A 24,211-nucleotide genomic window follows, 5' to 3' on the forward strand; every position below is an offset into this window, starting at 1 on the left:
CGATTGACTTTATGCAGAAAACAGATTCATGCACCGAATCATCTAGGATTCGATTTTTATTACCAAATCTTCTTCCCAGCCGTTGGATACGATCATTTTGGGTTGATCTAGGCCGACCATTTCACTATATAAGGAACCCACCTCTCCCTTCAATCGGACAACATCTCTCTCTCAACTTTTCTCCCAATCTCTCTCAAATTTTGTCTCTCTCTCTCTCTCTCTCTCTCTCTCTCTCTCTCAATTTTGGGTCTAGCGGCAGAGGCAAAAGAAATTCGAAGCTCTCTCTCTTGTGGGTAAGTCTATCTTTCTTCTGAACTCTCTTTCTTTCATTCTCCATCTCTCTTGTTCGTGGGCACCTAGATAGAAAGGAAAGAAAAAAAATATATATAAGGAAGAAGAAGAAGAAAAAAGAAGAGAAGAAGAAAAGAAAAAGAAAAAGGAAAAGAAAAGAAAATGATATTTAGTTTAATAAAGTTTTGTTTTTAATATTGTTGGTTTTATGAGTTTTTAATCTAATGTTTTAATGTTGATTTTTAAACAGGATTTTCAAAGTGGAGTGACTAAAATATAAAATACGCCGTTATAATGCCCGAATAAAAGTCATTGTTTTACAAAAGCACCGTTACGCTGCCCAAATACTTTTAAATATTTTTATACATTCAATATATTAATGCCGTTATTCTGCCCAATTTTATAAAAGAATAAAATTAGGATTATTTTATAACTATGCCAATTAGTTATATTAATTGTTTTGTCTAAAAAGAAATATTATGCTAATATGATTTAAAAGTGAAAATGGAAATTTTTATTAAAAAGGGATATTTTGGTTATTATTTATTAATTCTATTATAATGCCCACATGAAATATGTGGCATTATAATTAATCCATTTTATATGCCGTTATAATGTCCAAACAACATTACATTATTTAGAGATCCAAAGCAATAATAAAAAAAAGGAGAATATCAATATTTTTATGCCATCCATTTTATTAATACAAAATGATTATTTTATTTGTTGGTATAAAATATAATGATAAGGTTATATTTATATAACTATTATATGCATAGCCGTTGTGATGTCTGGATAAATAACAATTTGAAATAAAAAAAAAAAGTAGATTCACCTAGTATTATTTATTAGTCTATTAATGCATGGGTATAATTATGCAGCTTATGTGGATAATCTTTGGAGCGGAAACGGTAAGTATCTCTATAATAATTGAGGACGAAGCTGGTTGACTTTTCCTATAATATTGTAATTACTGCTTTATTTACTTGTTTGCGCATGTGACTTTGCACATTTTATTATTTTAACAATCTGTCTAATAACAAGTTCCTGGATCTAGATCCACAGTGGGTACATGAGGCTTCACAGGAGTTCCTTGGTTCTCGGTGAATGAGGAAGTACCTGAAAAGAGAATAATAAATACAAAAACTGGTGTACCTAGGTCACCAAGAAAACCTAGGTTTCTAGGAGTCTAGGCTCCCAAAGAATATAATTAAGAGTTAAAGTGAGGAAGCCCATGCTTCAAATAAGATGCTAACCGTGCCTAGGCCAACAGAGGAGTAGAAAAAGGGCAATACCTAAAACTCTGCATTTAAAACTGTCATATTGCTGCTTTATGGTTATGTTTATATTCAATCTATGGCCATGATTAGCTACCATGGATCATATATTGCGTATACATGTGATTGTAAAGCCATATTTGGATTATGTTGCATTTATTAAATAAATTAGCATTCATTATATTATTGGAAACAGCGGACTCACTTAGGGTATTTTGTGTTTTTGTTTCTATATATATATATATGTATATTGGTGCAAGTTTTATAAATGAAGATTAGAGCGCAAGAGGTTTTAAAGTTAAGGACACATAGATTGTATTTTGTTTGTAGTCTTCTGTGTTTATAACATTTTATGTTGAGAAGATTGCTAAAATTTTCATGTATTCTTTTGTGTCACTAGTGACGCCTGTTTCCATGTATTTGTTCTAAGTATTTTCTAATGGATGTCTAGAGGAATTTTAGTTAGAAGCTCTGATGTGTTATTTAATTCCAAGTCTGTCGGATATATTATATTCCGCTGCCAAATCTTAACTCTGATGATGTCGTAATGTCACGTGAAAATATGAAATTTTCACTTATGCCTTTTTGTAAAAGGCGGGGCGTTACAGTTTGGTATCAGAGCAGTTCACTCTGAGGACCCTAAGACTTAACCCTAGAAGTCTAGAAATAACACAAGAGCTATAGGAAATAAATCACATTTCTAGTGCTTTGCGTGGATTTTACTAGATTGTATAGTATTGTTTGATGAGTGTTTATTTTTCCATCCTTTGATAATCTTTGAATATATGTATCAATGCCCTGCTATATATTAGAAAACATATTGGTATGATGACATGTTAAACAAATATCATAATTCAAAACAAGGAATATGAAACCATTTTGACGAAAGAAATTATTTTTAAATATGAGCTTTCAACGCTTGAACAATGTTTTCAAATGATATTTAGATGAGATGAAATTGTTTTAAAAGGAAAATTTTTATGACAATAATATATATCTATATTATATACGTATTTGTGTTTTCACTATCTAATAGCAACTCAGACATTTTTATTGAATAGGAGTAAAACTTTTATTCCAGAATGGAAATACTCATTCATGTATTATTAGATGTTTTCAAAAGATTTTAAAACAATAGAATTTCTGTATGAAAAACAAAGTTTAATACAATGATTTGTGAAAATGTGCTAATAATATATGGTACATAGTATTGCTTTTAATCATGTTTATAAATAAATGCCTCTGGTTTTTATATGACTTGAAATTAAGATTTATATAATTTTATATTGAATGTTTATCCGCTCTATCTACAAAGTTATTAGATAGATAATTATAGACATTCTTCTACTTGAGATTAACAAGTTTAGATATTTGAGTGCAGAAAGGATTCTGCCCTAATAATGACCATAGCATAGAATGGATGAAATTCTCGGATTTAATAATAAGGTAGCTGAGTGCCTATGATTTTGAGGTACGAGGATAGAGATAATTTCGTGATTAAGAGCGTCATATTTGAGGTATAGTTTTAATTTGGCGATGTTTGGAGATAAGATATTTGGTGCTTAATACTTTGGCTGATCTATGTATATTAAGATAATAAATTAATTAAGCACCTTATTGATTAAATTAAAGATAACGGTTTCCTATATTCGTTTAATGCTTACCCGATTAATCTTAGAAGAATATATTCTATGGATTGATGACTTATAGATAAATGAATAATGGCACCTGTTGAGGATATGTGGATTGTTAATAAAATAATTTGGTAATGCTTTGTTATATATGATCTCTAAGTTTAGTATTATGATCGAACATTGGATTATCATGCGAAGAGAGTTAAATAAATATTCTTGACTAGATCTAACAGTTTAGATGTCTAAGTGCAGAAACCTCCCGCCCAAACAACGATCTCAAGGTAAGATAGACGAGAAATCTGAGATATGAAAGTAGGAATAATATCATGATTAGAATAATTTGACATCTACAATTATTTTGAGGTATAGTCATGAGATATTTTGGAGAATTAAAGTGCTTTAAACCTTGACGGAGTTTTTGATAAAATTATAAAGCACTTTATGGATATTCATGTGTTTAGAGATAATAATTCTCCTATGTCCATAATACGGATAGCCTGAGAATCAAGAGATAAATATTGAGGCTTTAAGTTATATACGATTAACCCTAGAATTTAAAGCAAGGATATCTTAGGATGGGATTTATTATTTTGAATTTGGCATTTTTGAAGATAAGTATATAAATTATGGATTACTGATTTATTTGAGGAAATTAGTCGATTATATGATTTGACGATAAACTCTGGAGAAGTTAGGATCTATTAATTGGTAAATTACTGAGGTTCTCTAGTGCTTAAGTTAATTAATTATTCAGACGTTTTTGAATTTATATTTCTAAGGACCTAATGAGGAATATGATATATGATAATTCAATCTGAGAAGTTTAAAGTATGGCACTAAGAATAATTTCATGGTCAAGGTAATCTGATTTTTAGTACCACTTTAGAAGTATGATCGTGATATTGTTATACATATTTGGAGAAACTGATTATTAATTCTGGTGCTAATTATCTTGGCAGATTTATGGATGTTAAGTTGATTTAGTACCTTATTGATAAGCTTATAAATAATGTTTCTCCTATGTCAATGGTAAAGACTACCTTAGAATCAAAAGAACAAATATTAAGGTTTTAATACCCGATTGATACTAAGGTAAGAGAAAGTATATCTTGTGGACTAAATTGTTGAGTAGTTTGGTGATGAACATCTGTTATAACCAATTGAGAATAATGATATCTTTTGAAGATAGGTATATAAATTGTAATTGATGGATCATTTTGAATTTTGAGGATTGTTGATTCATGTGTATTTGAAGATATATTGCATGTTATGCCGAATCTAGTATCTTTTGAGGATAAATGGGATTATTGACTTACATACATTCAAAGAAATAATGATGACCGAATGGTTCCAGGATATTTGGCAAGATTGTTTTCTTAAGCATCTGATAAGCTTTGGAAATATTAGAATCCTTTAATTGATGAATGATTGAGGTTTTCTAAAATCTAAGTTGTTTGGTAAAAGAGAATTGTATATAGGATGCCTCATTACCACGTATCTGATATCAATTACAATTTTCTTAGTAAACTCTGACTTTATGGAAAGTCAGTCTGTCTAGCAAATTTGAGGATTGATTGACTGCATAATTAAGCTGAATTAATAGTAAGAATTTGATATTACTTCACTTCTTGAGGATGATAGAAATTGTGCAAGATCAAGGAAAAGATCATGGTACTTCAAAATAATAATAATAATAATATGGAAGTAAAAGTTTGAAGAATTATGATAAGACCCTATTACTTCCTTGCACGTCTTTGATAAGATTAATTATATATGTTCGAGGAAACATATCGAGCTCGCAAAGAGGACTGCAATATTTTGAGGTATGGATTAATGGTTGTCTAAGTATTATAATTTTTGATTGTTAAGATCTGACAAGAATGATTTACGACACTCAGGATGATTCAATTAGTAAACTTTGAGGTTACATAAATGATAGGCTTGCTGACTAAAATTTGGAGATACAAATTTTGTGGCAATCCAGGATTTAACCATTAGAAGAAATATTTACACCTTAGAACTTCATGTTGAGGTTTAAAGTGGAATCTATGGCATATGTTAATTAGGATTGGTTTTCTTTAAGTCCTAAGAAACAATGAGATGATAGATTTCATGTATTGATTTATGTTGATTGATTATTCCTGTCACTAATATTTGAGTGATTGTTTGATCGATTGACTAATCGTATCCTGCCACGATCAATCAGCGACAACAAAGGGATCGATGACGATAGCCAACACGTCTTGTCAAGCCGCGCCAAAAAAAAAAGGGGGGGAGGGGGGGGGGGGAAGACCTTATCATAATCCTTGTGAATCTCTACGCTCACATCTAGAAAACCAAGATCTATCACATGCAAGATTACTATCAATTAAGCATACAAGGTAAGTACGTTAACCCTCTCAGTCGTATTGAGTAGAACTAATTCTCGACGATTTAGATTAAGAATTTTATCCTTTAGAAATTTGATGTTAACATTTACTTCGGTTAACATTGACTTCGAATGATGCTTGGCCCTGTATCAGATTTCAGTTATTTTAGTTACCGTAATAATTAGGATCATGGTAAATGTGGATCTTGACCAATGGGATTAAGGCTCCCATGAATAACATAGAATTACCCTATAGATCAAGAATAAGCTTAACCATGATTTGAGAAATTCATTGGAGATTATAAGTGTAAAATTAGTCAAGCTAGAATTGGATTAATTTTAGAAGCTTCCAACATGAACTTTGGATTGATTTACTCCTGTTTCAGCTATGAAGAATCCTATGATAAGTTTTGGCTAACAAGATAAACTATTAGCCTTAAGTATAGAGTTTGTTATGGCTATTAACTTATGTGATAACTTTGGGTATTAGCCAAAGGGATTGAGGATTTTGATATCATTTGTTATAGAGATAAATAAATCTTGATTGAGAATTGGTAGACGATTTATATTGGCCAAGCTTGAAGTTTTAAAAAGATAAATGCTGACCTTATGATATCAGCCAATGATTAAAATTTGGTGATAAGTTTATACTTTTGGAAAGATAACCTTTTATTAAGAAGATATGTTTTTAGCTATCGAAAGAATTGGAATCTCCATATGGAGACATATTTTGGATATTCGTTATTGTAGAATAATGAGTGTAGATGAGTCCACTTTAAAGTTTAATTGGATTATAGTTGTTTATGATTTTTAATTGTAGTGGATGGAATAATTATGACAATGTGAAGAATAGGTCATGGCATAACCCCTATAGTGAGAAATGCTACGTGATAAATTAAAGAGGTTATTCCTAAGACAGGCAATGAGAACAAGGTAACTGATTTAGGATGTTTGGTATTATGCCTTATCGATTTTAGAATCATTGATTTATTGAATTGGATATTAGGTATACATCCGATTAATATTTAATCTATGTTTGAGGTTGAACCATACAATGGAATGCATGTATAATGTCTATAGAATGAGTTAAAGATAAGTTTGAGGGACATTATTTTCTTACACCCTTTTTGAGGAATAAAAGAAAAAAGACTATTTATAGGACTTGATTTTAAACCTTACTTGATAATAGCATGAGTTAAAAGATGGTTATAATTGCATAAAACCAAAGTGCTGATAATATAAATGCAGATTTGAGATAGAGGTAAATTTCTAAGATATATGATGCTAACTCGATTGGTTAGATGATCAACTTTTTGGTGTCATATTGGGGGACCAATAGACTGAACCATATTTCGAGATCAATCAGAAAAATATAAATATATCAGTTCCCCACTAAGCTGCATTTAAGAATGATTGAGGTGAGTAATATCTTGATTTGGAATTTTTGCTTAGTATAAATTGTTATGATTGATATGATTTATGCATTCGAGGTTTAAAGAATTAAAGTCTACTTTCTACTTGATAGATAGAAAGGATTAGCCTGGATTTATGTTAAATGATTTTCTAATAGAAAGAAACTCCGGATTAACTAAGGACAATCTTTTAATCGAGACGTTGGAACTGGAACAAGATTCTTCCCTAGGATTGGGAGGTGGAATTTCAATAACATAAGATGGAAATTTTAACAATAGATGATAAGATGAAAATCCAGTATATTATTTGAGGTATTTGAAAATATAATGATCTGATCAGGTACTGCTAACACGGACGAACAAAGTAGATGAAGATCTACGATAAGAGTAGACTTTTACATTGAAGCAAAGAAATGGAAATGGAAATGATGTGGATGGTGAAGGTCAAATAGAAGATCATCTAAGCTAAGGCATTATGGCAAGATGATAGAAAGAAAATATACATTATTTTCCTATGTCATTAGACTAGGATTTAGTAACCTAAAATCTTCCCTTAATATAAACTTTGTGTGATATAAGATTTATGAATTTTGAGGACGAAATTCCGTTAAGAGAGGAGGGATGTAATACTCCCCGTATTTTAAGATATTAAATAAAATATCATAAAATATGATTTAAGGCCGAATAATAGGAATAACATACATATGAATATTTGTGGAATAAATATTCATCATAATAGGTATATATATTTAAGAGATTAAATATTTATTTAGAATATATGTATAAGTGTGTAGGAGTTAAAATGGATTGGAAATTAGACCAAGTCTAATTCGATCGATTGATTATAGAATCGATCGAGCGATTGTTTAATGTCTTAAAATCAATCGTGTGATTAAGGAATCAAACCTTTATTAGAAGCCGAAATTGATCGATTGAGTGATTTAGTTATATAGGTGCTGAAACAGGTGAAAATTTGGCTAAGTATAATAGATCGATCGATTATTTTATAGTGTAAAAAGTAGATCGATCTACCAACTGTTTAAGTAGATCGATCGACATACTGTTCAAGTAGATCGATCGACTTTATGTAGAAAACAGATTCATGCACCGAATCATCTAGGATTCGATTTTTATGACCAAATCCAACCAAATCTTCGTCCCAGCCGTTGGATACAATCATTTTGGGTTGATCTGGGCCGACCATTTCACTATATAAGGAACCCACCTCTCCCTTCAATCAGACAACATCTCTCTCTCAACTTCTCTCCCAATCTCTCTCAAATTCTGTCTCTCTCTCTCTCTCTCTCTCTCTCCCTCTCTCTCAATTATGGGTTCAGCAGCAGAGGCAGAAGAAATCCGAAGCTCTCTCTCTCATGGGTAAGTCTCTCTTTCTTCCGAACTCTCTTTCTTTCATTCTCCATCTCTCTTGTTCGTGGGCACCTGCATAGAAAGGAAAGAAAAAAAATATATATATATAAGGAAGAAGAAGAAGAAAAGAAAAAGAAAAAGAAAAAGAAAAAGAAAAGAAAATGATATTTAGTTTAATAAAGTTTTGTTTTTAATATTGTTGATTTTATGAGTTTTTAATCTAATGTTTTAATGTTGATTTTTAAACAGGATTTTCAAAGTGGAGTGACTAAAATATAAAATACGCCGTTATAATGCCTAAATAAAAGTCACTATTTTACAAAAGCGCTGTTACGCTGCCCAAATACTTTTAAGTATTTTTATGCACTCAATATATTAATGTCGTTATTCTCCCCAATTTTATAAAAGAATAAAATTAGGATTATTTTATAACTATGGCAATTAGTTATATTAATTGTTTTGTCTAGAAAGAAATATTACGCTAATATGATTTAAAAGTGAAAAGGGCAATTTTTATTAAAAATGGATATTTTGGTTATTATTTATAAATGCTATTATAATGCCCACATGAAATATGTGGCATTATTATTAATCCATTTTATATGCCGTTACAGCATTTTGAGATCAAAAGCGATAAAAAAAAAAGAATATCAATATTTTAGTGCCATCCATTTTATTAATACAAAATGATTATTTTATTTGTTGGTATAAAATATAATGATAAGGTTATATTTATATAACTATTATATGCATAGCCGTTGTGATGTCCGGATAAATAATAATTTGAAAAAAAAAAAAAAGGTAGATTCACCTAGTATTATTTACTAGTCTATTAATGCATGGGTATAATTATGCAGCTTCTGTGAATAATCTTTGGAGCAGAAACGGTAAGTATCTCTATACTTACTGAGGACAAAGCTGGTTGACTACACCGTCTTGATGCTAGGTCAACCTACTCCGAGTTCGACACGGTGTTGGATTTCAAATGACATTATTTGGGAAGGTTCTGCCAAACGTCTAGATGACGTGGCAACACGTCCGGACGCTACCCAATGTTCCAGAATATTCCAGGTTTCCTTTACGGATGGGGAAAGGAGTGACAGCATTGATCGTCCGGACGCTCGGTCAAGCCATCTGGACGCGGTCCTGTTTTGGGAAGAATTGTGCTATTCTGGAAAGGAGGACGCAGCTAAGTGACCGTCCAGATGTTACTCGCTAGAGTCCGAATTTGAACAGTATTAGGTTTTCTGTAAGCCTATAAATAGGTGGCTCTAGGCTTGTAACTTGTAAGATTTCAATATAGAATTCCATAGTGCTTAGAGAGGGTGTTTAGGGAGAATTGAAAATCCGCTAGCTCTCTACCCGTTGCCAGTGTGTGCTCAATTGTTCTTGTAAAGTTTATCTTAAGGGTTGGCCCTAAGGTAAAGGATTCCAATGATGACCCCTTCAAGTATGAGACTTGGTTGGGAAGCGTTCACGATGGGTTTCGTGTCAGAGTCATAGGGACGATCGCGCATCAGGGTATCTGAGTGTTAATTTCTATGTACTAGCGTTGTCTTTTGAACAAAGGATGTCATGGGTTTGGCTGCTCTGGAGTAGTTTTTCTCTTCATAGAGTTTCCACTTCGTCAACAAAATATTTGTCTCTTTTAAATTCCACAATTTAAATATTTTGTTGCACACTATCACACACTTGGTAAATTAGAAATCATATTTTATTTTCCAATTGGTATCAGAGCTTGATACATTCTGGTTAAGATTTATTTCTTGAGTGTGATCTCTTGACTTCTACTTCTCTTCTTTTATTTTTATCATGTCTCAAAATCTTAATTCAGTTCCGCCCTTTGATGGGACAAACTATGGCTATTGGAAAGCCCGCATGCGCTTCCTTTTAAAATCAATTGACGTCTGGAAAATTGTTGAAACTGGTTGGATTAAACTAGAGGAAACGGACAAAATTACTATTACTCAAACAAGCGCACGACTCTTCAATGATAAAGCCCTCCATGCTCTATGTCAAGCTCTCTCACCATCTGAATTCATAAGAATTTCAAATTGTGAAATTGCTAAGGATGCATGGCAAATTCTAGAAACAACATATGAAGGCACGAAACTTGTTAAATCTGCCAAGCTTCAAATGTTGATTTCTAAATTTAAAGAAATTAAGATGCTCGAAGAAGAGACATTCGTAGAGTTTTACACCAAAATTAGAGACCTAAGTATTAGTATTTTATATTGGCAACATTCTGGTTGACAAAAACACTTTATGTAACGGTTACTTTTTAACAGGATTATCGGTTCTATTCAGAGTCTTCAAGTAATATGGACAGTGTCTAATTTCATGCCATGTGTGTGGTCACAAGTTTCTAAAAAGATGTCCATGAAGATTCGATGCAATTTCCAAGTCAGAACAGCCGGTTCCTGTGCAACCATCCGAACGGGCCTTTGAAGGAGTCCGGGCACCCCGCAGTGTCTAGAAGCTTTAGCGTTGAAGACGTCCGGACGTTAGAGCAACACCGTCTGGATGCTAGCTTAAGCTTCTCCAATTTCTACACGGAGTTGGATTTCAATCGACACTCTTTGCGAAGTCTCTGCAAGACGTCCGGATGACGTGGTAATACGTCCGGACGCTGTCCAAGATTTTAGAATATTCTGGACTTCCTTTTTTAGCGCGGAAAGGAGTTACAGCGAAGACTGTCTAGACGCTCGGCCAAGCCTTCCGGACGAGTACCTGTTATGGAAAGAATTGCGCTGTTCTAGAAGGCGGTCGCAGAAGACTGTCCGGATGAGGCTAACTTCCGTCCGGACGCTCGATAGCCAGAGTTCCAATTTGAGTAGATTTAGGTTTTCTATAAGCCTATAAATAGAGGGCTCTAGGCTTGTAATTTGTATGAATTCTATATCGAATTCCATAGTGCTTATAGAGGGTGTTTAGGAAGAATTAAAGATCCATTAGCTTTCTAGCCATTGCCGGTGTGTGCTCAACAGCTCGTGTGAAGTCTATCTTAGGGGTCGACCCTAAGGTAAATGAATCCATCAAAGACCCCTTCAAGTAGGAGACTTGGTTGGGAAGCGTTCACGATGGGCTTCGTGTTATAGTTAAAGGTATGACTACTGCAATGGGTTTTGTGAGTACGAGTGCTTTGTAACTTTCTTTGTCTTTGGATAGTAGATTTCCTGGGTTTGGCTGCTCCGAAGTGATTTTTCTCTTCACAGAGTTTCCACTTCGTCAACAAATATCTTGTCTCTTTTATTTTTCCGCATTTAAGATATTTTGTTGCACACAAACACACACTTGGTTGTTAGAAGTCATTATTTTATTTTTCAATTGGTATCAGAGCGGGTACACTTGTGTTTGAATTTATTTCCTAAGTGTGATCCGTGACTTCTTCTAACATAAATCTTCCTGAGTTCGCTAAGATCATTTTTATGATTTCTCTATAGATACCCTTTTGATAGGTAAACTCTTTTAGAAATCCAATAGAGAACTCATGAAGATTAAGCAAGAAAAAGAGTCTTCGATTTTATAGTTACCTGAATCACAAGCATTGATTGACTCTTTGACATCTGAGAATACCATGCCTTTTGATACTATTGATGCACCAGAGAATAAATTAAAAGAATCAGAGGATCTCTTGGAAAAATTCTCTAATAATAATTTGAAAAGCATGCTTTGTATTCATACATATATTTCTAACAAGCATGATTTAATTGTTAATGACTTAAGTACTTCTACTTCACATGCTTCTGATTCTGAATTAGATTCTATTGATATTAAGCTTGTGATAGAAGATACAACTTGTTTAGATAATTCTTACTTAACTAATAATGTGATGCCTAACTCCAAGGAATCAGGAATACAAGGTAAGTTTATTCCTAAGTGTCATAATTGTGCGAAGATTGGTCATATTAGGCCAAATTGTTATTTGTTGAAATTCCATAAGCAGGATGCTCTGAGGAAAAGTGAAGTTGAATTTTCTTCCTCATCAAAATATGTCCCTCCACATAGGAGACATATAAAAGGGAAGGGCAATATTGTTTGTAAGAATGCTAACCATAGTTCTGCAGAGAAAGTTAAGCAGCATTCCAACAAAAGAAGCCTACCCACCTGTCATCACTGCGGCATCACCGGTCACATTCGACCCAAAAGTCCACAGCTCCAAGCTTAGAAGAAGAAGGCTCAGAGGAAGTTGCCTACTAAGACCACATCAGGTACTCTACTTTCGCAGGGACATCAGGTTCCATGGCATCAGCGGCAACAATAGCGGTTTGTTCCGAAGAACACATCAATGCACTATAAGAAAAAGCCGTAAAAGCTCGATAGCAACCATGCCTATGAAAGGTTGCTGAGCTTGTTACAAGGGATGCTGAGGAGAACGGACAGGATGAGCAATACCCGATCACATCTACCATGGGTACACCAGGGTTGGGTCAGAAAGGATGAGACCATTCACCCCTTGAGGGGGGGTGAACTCACCTAGTATAGGTGTAGTCTCACCATGCCTAAGATTTTGGTTCCTAAATCCTAGTTCATACCAAGTATGTTTGCATTGCATTGATTGTCATATGTTATATATCCTATTTTTGCCTTGCATTCTGTTTGAGGAACCACCTTTTCTATCCCTAGATTTTCTCTTGGTTGCTTTGAGAATTTTCTGCAGGTACTTTCTAGGGATGACAGAGAAAGCATGTCACTGCTTTTCTGTCTTGGTATAGTCAAACCTCTCTCCTTGAGGTCAGGTTTGCTCTTATCTTACATGCGTGGACTAAACTGTCTTCTTCTCTGTGTAAGCATGTTTTTGTTGTTTTTCTGTTTTTTTTTTCTTTCTAAAAAGGGGGGGGGGGGGGGGGGGGGGGCGAAAGTTGCAGATATTTATTCCTATATTTAGCTTTTCAGATATCTTATGTATTTTTACCTAATGTCTCAGTTCTTGGTGCATTCCTCTTTTTGCTTTTATATAACTGAGAGTTCTTGTTTGATATCTGCAAAGTTTCCCTACTGCATTTATTTGATAGATAGTTGCTTTTCTCATGCGATGAAAATATGCACTATCCAAGGCTTCCTTAAGGTACATTTTTTTTTTCTCTATGACTTTTAGCTTCTAGAAATTCTAATGAGAGGGATTTTTTTTTCCTAAGATGGTCAAATTGACCAACTCACTAATTGAACCTAGAACCCATAAATTCAGGCATTCTTTCTAGGTTGCAGCACCAAGTGATAAAAAGTATTCAAAACTGAATAAATATGGATAAATAAAAAGATCCACTGCTTTTGTGCTATAAATCTATTCTTGAACTTGTTCCTATAGAAACAGTCAGTGACCAAATCATTGCGGAAATAGACTGTCACTAAAGGGCGAAGTAAAAGAAAAGTGATGCAGCTTAGGGGGAGTGTATCAGATGAGGGAGGCTAGGCCCTAGCAAAATAAGGTTTGACTTTTGACTGATCTAACATTGATTTTCTCACTTATTTAGAAAATTCGGTTGCTTTAAGTCATATCAGTGAACTTCATACTTTATTGAGAAAGCTTTCACACACACACGCATTGCATGAGTTAAGTTTACTATTGAAAAATTTCTATTTGCAGGGAAATTTTTGTGCTTATTGACTCTTAACTCTCAATTATATCTTGGTATATTTTTGAAATGCTATTTGACTATTTTATCAATTATTTATACATGTGTGTTCTAAAGTTAACGTTATGATTTTTTTTTTTCTGCATATTTCCCTCTGTTTTTCAGCTTCTAATGTGAAGCGTCCAGACGTGCTCGGCTCTGTCGATCTCTTGTCTGACAGCATGCCATCCGGACGAGTATGTACCACGTCCGGACGCGAGCTTTTTACTTTCTCTGCCAAACACACACTACTTTATGCCTGTTCTATCATGTTGTGTTGTGTGTGTTTTCTCTCGGACTGATCCCGAGATTTTGGCATTCTCTGCACATCTTTTCTCATTCCCTGGTGTTTCCTTTGACTTTCTTTATTCTCTTAAGCTTTGGGTCTTTTTAGAATATTGGAATATTTAATTGATTATGATTTGAGAGACTGTGCATGAATATCTTTTTCTGTCTTTATGCTGGATGGATATTACTAATCTATGTCTTTTGGATTGCTATATCTACTTTTATATTTCTATATGCATCCAATTGATAGCCATCATAATACCACATTCATTTTGGATAGATTTCTGTTTAAATCTTTCCAGGAATATGTAGTCCAGCGGCTTCAGCATAGTGTCAGAAAAAGGGTTCTTTGGAAAACTGACTAATTTTGAAGTAGTGTGTTCAAATATCCAAAGGTCTTAGATTTCAGATGAGCTCATTCCCTCCGCTCATACAGATTCTTCCATAACTTTTTCCTCTAGATCTACACCAGCTAGAGATTCAGTGGTGAATCTTCTTTATCATCTTGCAGACCACTTGTCTAGAGGATTTCTTTCTACGGATGATCAGTTTCGGGCTAGAAGACTCAAGTGACTGAAAATTTTCAGTCTATGGTTTCCCAGCTTCAGGAGCAAGAAGCCGAAGTGGCTCAAATTCAAGAAATGTGATATCTTGAGGTTTTGGTTTTCTCTTATGTTGATTTGAGCTTTTGATGAGACACTTTACTATTATTCTTGTTGTTTTGAATTTTAGTAATTGTGGTTTTCTCTTATACTCAGTTTACCCTTTGTCCTTTTGAGACAAAAAGGGAGAGTATTTTTTGTTTTGGACCGGAAATGTATTTCCAAAACGGTCAAGTGTTTTTTTTGTCCCATAATGACCAAAGGGGGAGTTTGTTAGTATTTTATATTGGCAACATTTTGGTTGACAAAAACACTTTATGTAACGGTTGCTTTTTAACAAGATTATCGATTCTATTATATAACGCTCTAGATTTTAAGATATAACGTCTTAAATAAAATTTAAGACTCATGGCGATCAATCCACATTTCTAATCGCTCAATCAACTTATTACTAGGTCAATCGCTCGATTGACAATACATGTCACTCGATTGACCTGTCGATCGATAATCATTTTATGTCGCTCGATCGACATTCTTTTAATAAATAGATATTTATTTGTCACCTGTCCTTAATTATTAAATAATCATACGGATTATTTAGTAGGCTAATTAATAAAATTATTAGTATATAATATTATTACATAATATTTATTATTGCCACAATATTATTTAGTTTAATGATATTGTCAGTGATATAATATTATTGGGTTAATAATATTTACAATGAAACGAACTAGACTCAAAAAGAACTTAAATGGATATTTTAATCAGTTAGATTAAAATCGTAAAATATGAGAAAATAATATCTGCGGTAAAAAGTTAATTAGTAACTTTTGGATAAATATCTTTAGTTTAACCCAGGTTAAATTAACTAGATAAAACTTAACCCTGGATTAATTAGATATTTTACTTTTTAACTCTGATTAAATTAATTGACATAGGAGTTAGTAAAAGTATCTAAAGGAATATATTCCTATAATAATTATTACGGTGACTCACTACAATGAGTCATCAACTTAATTAGCAAGTCATACATCTTGCTGAGCAAGTTTGTTAGTATTATTGGCCTCATTCTGTGTTTGGACAAAATCGCTTGTTTGTAAAGATGCTGTTTTATCAGGGATTCCACTATTCAGAGTGATGTCAGAAGATTCTGCACTACTTTCAAGACAGAAGTTTTCGGTTCCTTGCCAGCCGTCCGGACGATTGTGTCATCCCGTCCGGACGCCCATCTGTTTACTGTTCCATCCGTCCGGACGACGTGCCTTACCGTCCGGAAGCCAGTCAGACCAAGCATCATCCGTCCGGACGACGTGCATTTTCCGTCCGGACCTCTACTATTTCGAGAAGCTACTGTTCCAGCCTGTATCCATCCGGACGTATCAGCAGCCCGTCCAGACGCCTCTCAGTGATCGATCAGCTTCAGATTCTTTCCAAGTTCAGAAGAAGTGAAGACTGATATACCCGTCCAGACGATGTGGTTTCCCACTCGGACGCGTTCAAACATAAGGCAAGAATCGCAATTCAAATATCAATGTTCGGATGTCAATCAGCCTTGGTTTGGATGCGTGTGCAACTAATATGGAAATTGCCGATTTGACTTCAACCATCCGGACGACTGCCTATCATGGTCCGGATGCGCGCATAGCAGATATGGAAATTGCGTGTTGAAGTTCAGCCGTCCGGACGTTCATCCCCCATGGTCCGGACGCGCGAAGCCTTATATGGAAATTACTTGCAGCGGACGTGTGACTGTCCAGACGACAATGTCTCACCGTCCGGACGCGACTCTTAAACAGGAAAGATTTTTAGCGAAATTCTAAGAAAATCCGTTCGCACTATTGTCTGTCCGGACGGCCCAGGTTCACTGTCCGGACCGCGTCCGTACATATTTCAGCAGTCGCCCATTTTGCACCTCAGCCTATAAATAGAGGCCCTTGGGCATTGAGAACTGCAAGAATTCGGTATTGAATTCCACAAGTGCTCAGAGACATTATTTTTCCTCTGAAGCCATTGCAAGTGTGCTGTTGCTGCGCTACATCTGAAGTTTATCTTAGGGGTCGGCCCTAAGATAAATGATTCCATTGAAGACCCCTTCAGGTAGGTGACCTAGTTGGAAAGCGTTCGTGTTGGGTTACACGTTAGAGAGCAAGGTACGACCACTGCATCGGGTATATGTGAGTGTTACCATCTTGTATCTAGCTTTGTCTTCTGAATAGTGGATATCCTGGGTTTGGCTGCCCGGAGTGGTTTTTCTCTTAATTGAGTTTCCACTTCGTCAACAAAAATCTCTGTGTCATTTAATTTCCTCATTATTATTTTTGTTGACACATTGTGCACACACTTGCTGTTTATTTTAGAAGTCAATTTCAATTTTCAATTGGTATCAGAGCTTGGTACACTCTGTGTAGATTTAATTCTTGAGTGTTTTTTTTTTTACTTTTATATTATTGACATGTCTCAAACTCTTAATTATGTTCCTGCCTTTGATGGTACGAACTATGGCTATTGGAAAAGCCCGAATGCGTTTCTTTTTACAATCTATTGACTGCTGGAGTTTTGTTGAAACTGGTTGGATTAAACCAGTGGATGCAACCCTAGAGGCAGTCCCTTAGAAAAACGCACGACTTTCCAATGATAAAGCCCCCCATGCTCTGTGCCAAGCACTTTCACCATATGAATTTGCAAAGATTTTAAATTGCGAATAAGCCAAAGAAGCATGGCAAATTTTGGAAACAACATATGAAGGCACAAAACTTGTAAAATCTGCCAAACTTCAAATGTTGATTTCGAAATTTGAAGAAATTAAGATGTTGGAAGATGAGAACTTTGGAGAGTTTTACTCCAAGATGAGTGACCTAAGGAACTCCATGGTGAGTCTTGGGAAACCTATCTCAGATGTAAAACTCATCCGAAAGATTCTAAGATCTTTGCCTGAGCGTTTCATGATTAAAGTAACAACAATTGAAGAAAGCAAAGATCTTGAGGAGATGAAGATTGAAGAGCTGGTGGGATCTCTTCAAACATATGAGTTGTCTTTGCCCCCGGTCAAGAAGTTGAAAACCATTGCCCTAAAGGCTTCCAAGAAGAAGGTAAAAGCATCATCTGAAGATGACTTTGGGGATGAAGAAAAAGTAAAATTTCAGAAGACTGATGAAAGATGATCGGTTCAAGAAGAAGTTTTCTGAAAGAGTAAAGAAACCTCCCAGAGAAGCTAAACCTGAGGAAGAAGATAAGAAAGATCCCAGAGGACCCCGATGTTTTGAATGCTCAGGCTTTGGACATATCCGGGCCGATTGCGGGAATCTTAAGAAGGGCAAGGGGAAGGCTTATAATGTGACTCTCAGGGATGAGTCAGAAGAAGAAGCTCTAGAGTCTGAGAAATTTCTAGCCTTTGTGGCTCCGCTCGTTGAAGAAGAGGACTCTTATTACTTGGAGCACAGTGATAATGGGGAAGAGCTCAAGGAGGCCTACAAGACACTTTACTTAGAGTATGAGAAGCTGAGGGAAGGTCGTAAGCAGCACCTCTATGATCTGAACAGTTTGCAAACTGAAAAGAGTTCATTACTGCATAGAATACAAGAGCTTGAGGAAAAGCTACAAGAGACACAGCTCCAGCTAGAGAGAGTCACTGATGAGAAGCTAACTCATATGATGTCTATCCAGAAGAGCCCAACTGACAGGACTGGTCTCAGGTATGTAGCTCCCTCTTCTGATGCTCCCTCTGCCTCAAAGACTGTGTTTGTGAAGCCTACAGTCCCAGAGCCTCCTCCCACTGTTGAATATAAAGGGAAGGACAAGGTCAACGATGATGTTCCAGGCACTCAGGAGCCTCATTCCATCAGAAGACCTCCTATATGCCATCACTGCGGTCTAAGCGGGCATGTTCGTCCTCAGTGCTCCCTTTTGAAAGCACAAAAGGCCGAAGCCAAGAAAGAAGTGCCCAGACAAGCTCATCATGGCACTAGACCTGCGGCCCAGCATCAGACTCCATGGCCTCAGGCACCTTATCAAGCACTATGGAGACAATCACCAAGGCATCAAGCTCATCAATATCAAGCATCTTGGTCTCATGCTCCTTGGGTCCAGGCATCTCAGCATCAGTGGCCTCAGCAACGATTTGCACCGGCCAAACACCTTAGAAGGCCACAAAAGGTGGAAGTAGATCAACACCACAATGAGCCACCTATCTGGATGCAGAATATGATGGAGTGGATGATGACGTCATACCAGCAACCACCCATAGGAAGGCAGGCTTGGATCAAGAAGGACTGTCACCCCATGAGGGGGAACAGACGCACCTAGCAGGTTCAGGGGTCCATGCCTAGGATTTGGTTCCTAATCCTACGGCATCAGGTTTGATTGCTTATTTTGCTGTTATATTTCATATGCAATATAGGAACCAGTGGTATTGTGTTTTGCCCCCTATATTTTGTTTGGAGACCTTTGTAGGTATTTATTGGGGAAGACAGAAAAAGCAGGTCGAGCGACTGTTTTTCTGTAATGGCATCATCAGGTTTGATTTTGCTTTGCATATGATGTCATTTCCACATTGCATTTTTTTTGTGTGTACCTTTTATTAAAAAAAATAAAAAATAAAAAAATAAATTTGGGGAGGTTGTAGCAAGTTGGTCCCTTCTAAGGTATGCCAACTCTCTCATGTATTTTACTTGGATTATTAGTTCACTATGCATTGATGAATTATTCTTATATATGGTTGAGAACAGAAGTCTGACATATGCAAAGGTTTCCTGCTCACTTGTTATGATTGATAGCTTATTTCCTCGTGTGATGAAAATGTGCACTATCCAAAGACTCCCCTAAAGGTACATCTTTCCTTCCCTGACTTTGTGTTTCTAGAATTTTTGGATAAGAGAAGAGGTTTTTGACAAGATGACCAAATTGACCACATGCTAGTTGAACCTAGCACTTAAAAACTCTGGCATTCCCTTTAGTTTGCAGCACCATAAGAAACAAGCAGTTAGTCATATGAATTCTGTGCTTTAACGTGTTGTTAGTATTTTGGCCTCATTCTGTGTTTGGACAAAATCACTTAAATGTAAAGATGCTGTAAACAGGGATTCCACTATTAAGAGTCTGCAAGTCAGAAGAAATTCAAGTTCCCTGTCAGCTGTCCGGACGATCGAGCCATCCCATCCGAACGCCCATCTGTCCTCTGCTTCATCCATCCGGACGACGTGTCATCCCGTCCGGACGCTAGACAGACCAGTATCATCCGTCCGGACGAAGTGTTCATTCCGTACGGACCCCATACTGTATCGAGAAGTTTCTGTGCCAGCTTGCATCCGTCCTGACGTTTCAGCAGCATGTCCGGACACCTCCCAGCACTCGATCAGTTTCTGATTTCTTTACAAGTTCCAAGAAAGGGAAGATCAATCAACCGTTCGGACGATGTGGTATCCCGTCCGGACGCGCGTCTCTGTAAGGCAAGAATCGCAATTCAAAAATGACCGTTCGGACGTCTGACAACTGTGGTCCGGACGCGCGTGCATCAAAGAAGGAAATTGTCGATTCGACTTCAATCGTTCGAAAGACTGCTTATCATGGTCCGGACGCCCGCATTACTGATATGGAAATTGCGTGTTGAAGAATAGTCGTCCGGACGCCCATCCCCCATGGTCCGGACGCTTGAGAGCCTTATAAGGAAATTACTTGCAGCGAACATGCGACCTTCCGGACGATGTGCCACCCCGTCCGGACGATGTCCTTAAACAGGAAAGATTTCTCTGCGGAAATTTCAGAAAATCTATTTTCACAGTTGTTCGTCTGAACGGCCCATGTCCATCGTCCGGACGGTGCCTAGGTATATTTTGCCTGACGCTCATTTGAGCCCCCTGCCTATAAATAGAGGCCCCTGGGCACTGTGAACTGCAATAATTCGGTGTGAATTCCATTAGAGCTCAGAGAAGTCATCAATCCCTCTGAAGCCGTTTTACAAGTGTGCTGTGCTGTAAACCGAAGTCTATCTTAGAGGTCGGCTCTAAGGTAAGGAGTTCCATTGAAGACCCTTTCAGGTAGGTGAACTTGGTTGGGAAGCATTCGTGTTGGGTTACAATCAGAGATCAAGGTACAACCACTGCATCGGTACATGTGAATGTTACTCTCTTGTATCTAGCTATGTTTTCTGAATAGTGGAATTCCTGGATTTGGCTGCCCCGGAGTGGGTTTTCTCTTAACTGAGTTTCCACTTCGTCAACAAAAATCTGTGTGTCATTTACTTTCCGTTTTGCCTCTGAGAAGATTAATTTCTTGAGTTTTTTTTTTATTTGACTTCTATATTTTGATATGTCTTAAACTCTTAATTCTGTTCCTGCCTTTGATGGTACGAACTATGGCTATTGGAAGGCACGTATGCGTTTCTTTTTGAAATCTATTGACTGTTGGGGTATTGTTGAAACTGGTTGGACTAAACCAGAGGATGCAACACCTGAACTAGTCCCTCAAAAGAAAGCTCGTCTTTCAAATGATAAAGCCCTCCATGCTCTATGCCAAGCACTTTCTCCATCTGAATTCGCCAAAATTTCAAATTGCGAATCAGCCAAAGCAGCATGGCAAATTTTGGAAACAACTTATGAAGGCACAAAACTTGTAAAATCTACCAAACTTCAAATGTTGATTTCAAAATTTGAAGAAATTAAGATGTTAGAGGAAGAGACATTTGGAGAGTTTTACTCCAAAATAAGTGGCCTAAGGAACTCCATGGTGAGTCTTCGGAAACCTATCTCGGATGTAAAACTCATCCAAAAAATTCTCAGATCTTTGCTCGGGGATCAAGGTAATGACTATTGAGGAAAGCAAGGATCTTGAATAGATGAAGATTGAAGAGCTGGTGGGATCTCTTCAAACATATGAGCTGTCTCTACCCCAGGTTAAGAAATTAAAGACCATTGCTCTAAAGGCTTCCAAGAAGAAGGTAGAAGCCTCCTTTGAAGATGACTCTGAGGATGAAGACAAAGCTGTGGCTATGTTAGCCAAAAATTTCAGAAAACTGATGAAAGATGATCGGTTTAAGAAGAAGTTTTCTGATAAAACGAAGAAACCTCTCAGAGAAGCTGAACCAGAGGAAGAGGAGAAGAGTGATCCCAGAGGACCCCGATGTTTTGAATGCTCAGGCTTTGGGCATATCCGGGCGAATTGTAGAAATCTCAAAAAGGGCAAGGGGAAGGCATTCAAGGTGACTCTCAGTGATGAGTCAGAAGAAGATGCTCCAGAGTCTGACAAATTCCTGGCCTTTGTACCCCCATATGTTGAAGAAGAAGACCCATATTACTCGGAGCATAGTGATAATGAAATAGAGCTCAAGGAGGCCTGCAAGACACTCTAAAAAGAGTTTGAGAAGCTGAGGGAAGGCCGAAAGCAGCACCTGAATGAACTGAACAGTCTGCAGACCGAGAAGAGTTCACTGCTGCACAAAGTGAAAAATTGAAATGACTTCTAAAAGTAAAGTGTGTGCATAAGTGTCAACAAAAATTAAGGCACAGTGGAAAGTAAATGACACAAGGATTTTTGTTGACGAAGTGGAAACTCAGTTAAGAGAAAAACCACTCCGGGGCAGCCAAACCCAGGAATTCCACTACTCAGAAGACAAAGCTAGATACAAGATAGTAACACTCACATGTACCGATGCAGTGGTCGTACCTTGATCTCTGACGTGTAACTCAACACGAACGCTTCCCAACCAGGTTCACCTACCTGAAGGGGTCTTCAATGGAACTCCTTACCTTAGAGTCGACCTCTAAGATAGACTTCGATTAATAGCACAACACACTTGGAAAACGGCTCTAGAGGAAATAACACGTCTCTGAGCTCTAATGGAATTCACACAGAATTCTCGCAGCTCTAAGTGCCCAAGGACCCCTATTTATAGTCTGGGGGTCAGAATGAGCGTCAGGCAAAATAAGCCTGTGAGCCGTCTGGACGGTGGACCATGACCGTCCGGACGGACAACTGTGCAACAAGATTTTCTGAAATTTTCATGGAGAAATCATTCCTGTATAAGAACATCATCTGGACGGGATGGCTCGATCGTCCGGACGGACGCACATCCGCTGCAAGTAATTTCCATAACAGGCTTCACGCGTCCGGACCAAGGGGCAGGAGCGTCCGGACGGCTAAACTTCAGCACGCAATTTCCATATCTGTTGCGTGTACGTCCAAACCATAAGGAGGAGATGTCCGGACGGCTGAAGTCTAATCGTCAGTTACCATATACGATGCACCAGCGTCCGGACCACAGCTGTAAGATGTCCGGATGGTTCATTTTGAATTGCGATTCTTGCCTTACGGAGATACACGTCCGGACGGTATACCACATCGTCCGGACCGTTCGAGAACTGATAGGCATCCGAACGTGCTGCTGAAACGTCCGGACGGAGCAAGCTGGCATAGAAGCTTCTTGATACAGTGAAGTGTCCGGACGGAAGAAGCACGTCGTCTGGACTGATGATGCTGGAGTGTCTGGCGTCCGGACGGGATGACACATCGTCCGGACGGACTGAGCAGTAGACAGATGGGCGTCCGGACGGGATGACACATCGTCCGGACGGCTGACGGGGAACTTTGAAATTCTTCTGACTTCAATCTGAACAGTGGAATCCCTGTTTGTAGTATCCTTACATATAAGTGATTTTGTCCAAATACAGAATGAGGCCAAAATACTAACAAACTCCCCCTTTGGCCATTTTTGAACAAAAATCACTTGACCGGTTTGGAAATACATTCCCGGTCCAAAATGAAAATTACTCCCCCTTTTTGTCACAAAGGGACAAAGGGTAAACAGAGTAATAAAAACTAACTGTCATAAAAATTACTCCCCCTAACGGTCTCAGAAGGACCCAGGAAACAGAGTAATATATATCCATAAAGTTTTAACCACAAACAGAAATTGTCTCAAAAATAACAAAAAGACTACAAAAAAAACATAAGAGGGAATCAAACATCCTCAGTCATGGGTAAAATCCCATCTGCACCATCCTCATCATCACTGCTGTTAGGATGATGATACTTCAGGCACTCCTGAAGGTCCAGCTGGTTCTGCTCCACGCGCCTGTCGATGGAGTGCACAGCAAGCTGCAAGGAACTCATAGACTGCTGCATGGAGGACATAGACACCTGCAAGCTGCTCATCCCTCCCTGAAGTGCAGCAAGAGCCTTCATAATCTGAGCATAATTTACCTCTGGCTCAGATGGAGGTACAGTATGTGAGGATGAAGCCATATCTGGAAAGCTGACTGGCATAGCAGCAGGTGGGGGCGCCTCATCATCATCAGAGTCATCTCTCCGCAGCTGCGCATTAGACTTAATCAATGTCTGCTTGCTGATGGGCAGCTGGATTT

This window comes from Alnus glutinosa, chromosome 4 (genome assembly GCF_958979055.1).
Source record: "Alnus glutinosa chromosome 4, dhAlnGlut1.1, whole genome shotgun sequence".
Classification (NCBI taxonomy): Eukaryota; Viridiplantae; Streptophyta; class Magnoliopsida; order Fagales; family Betulaceae; genus Alnus; species Alnus glutinosa.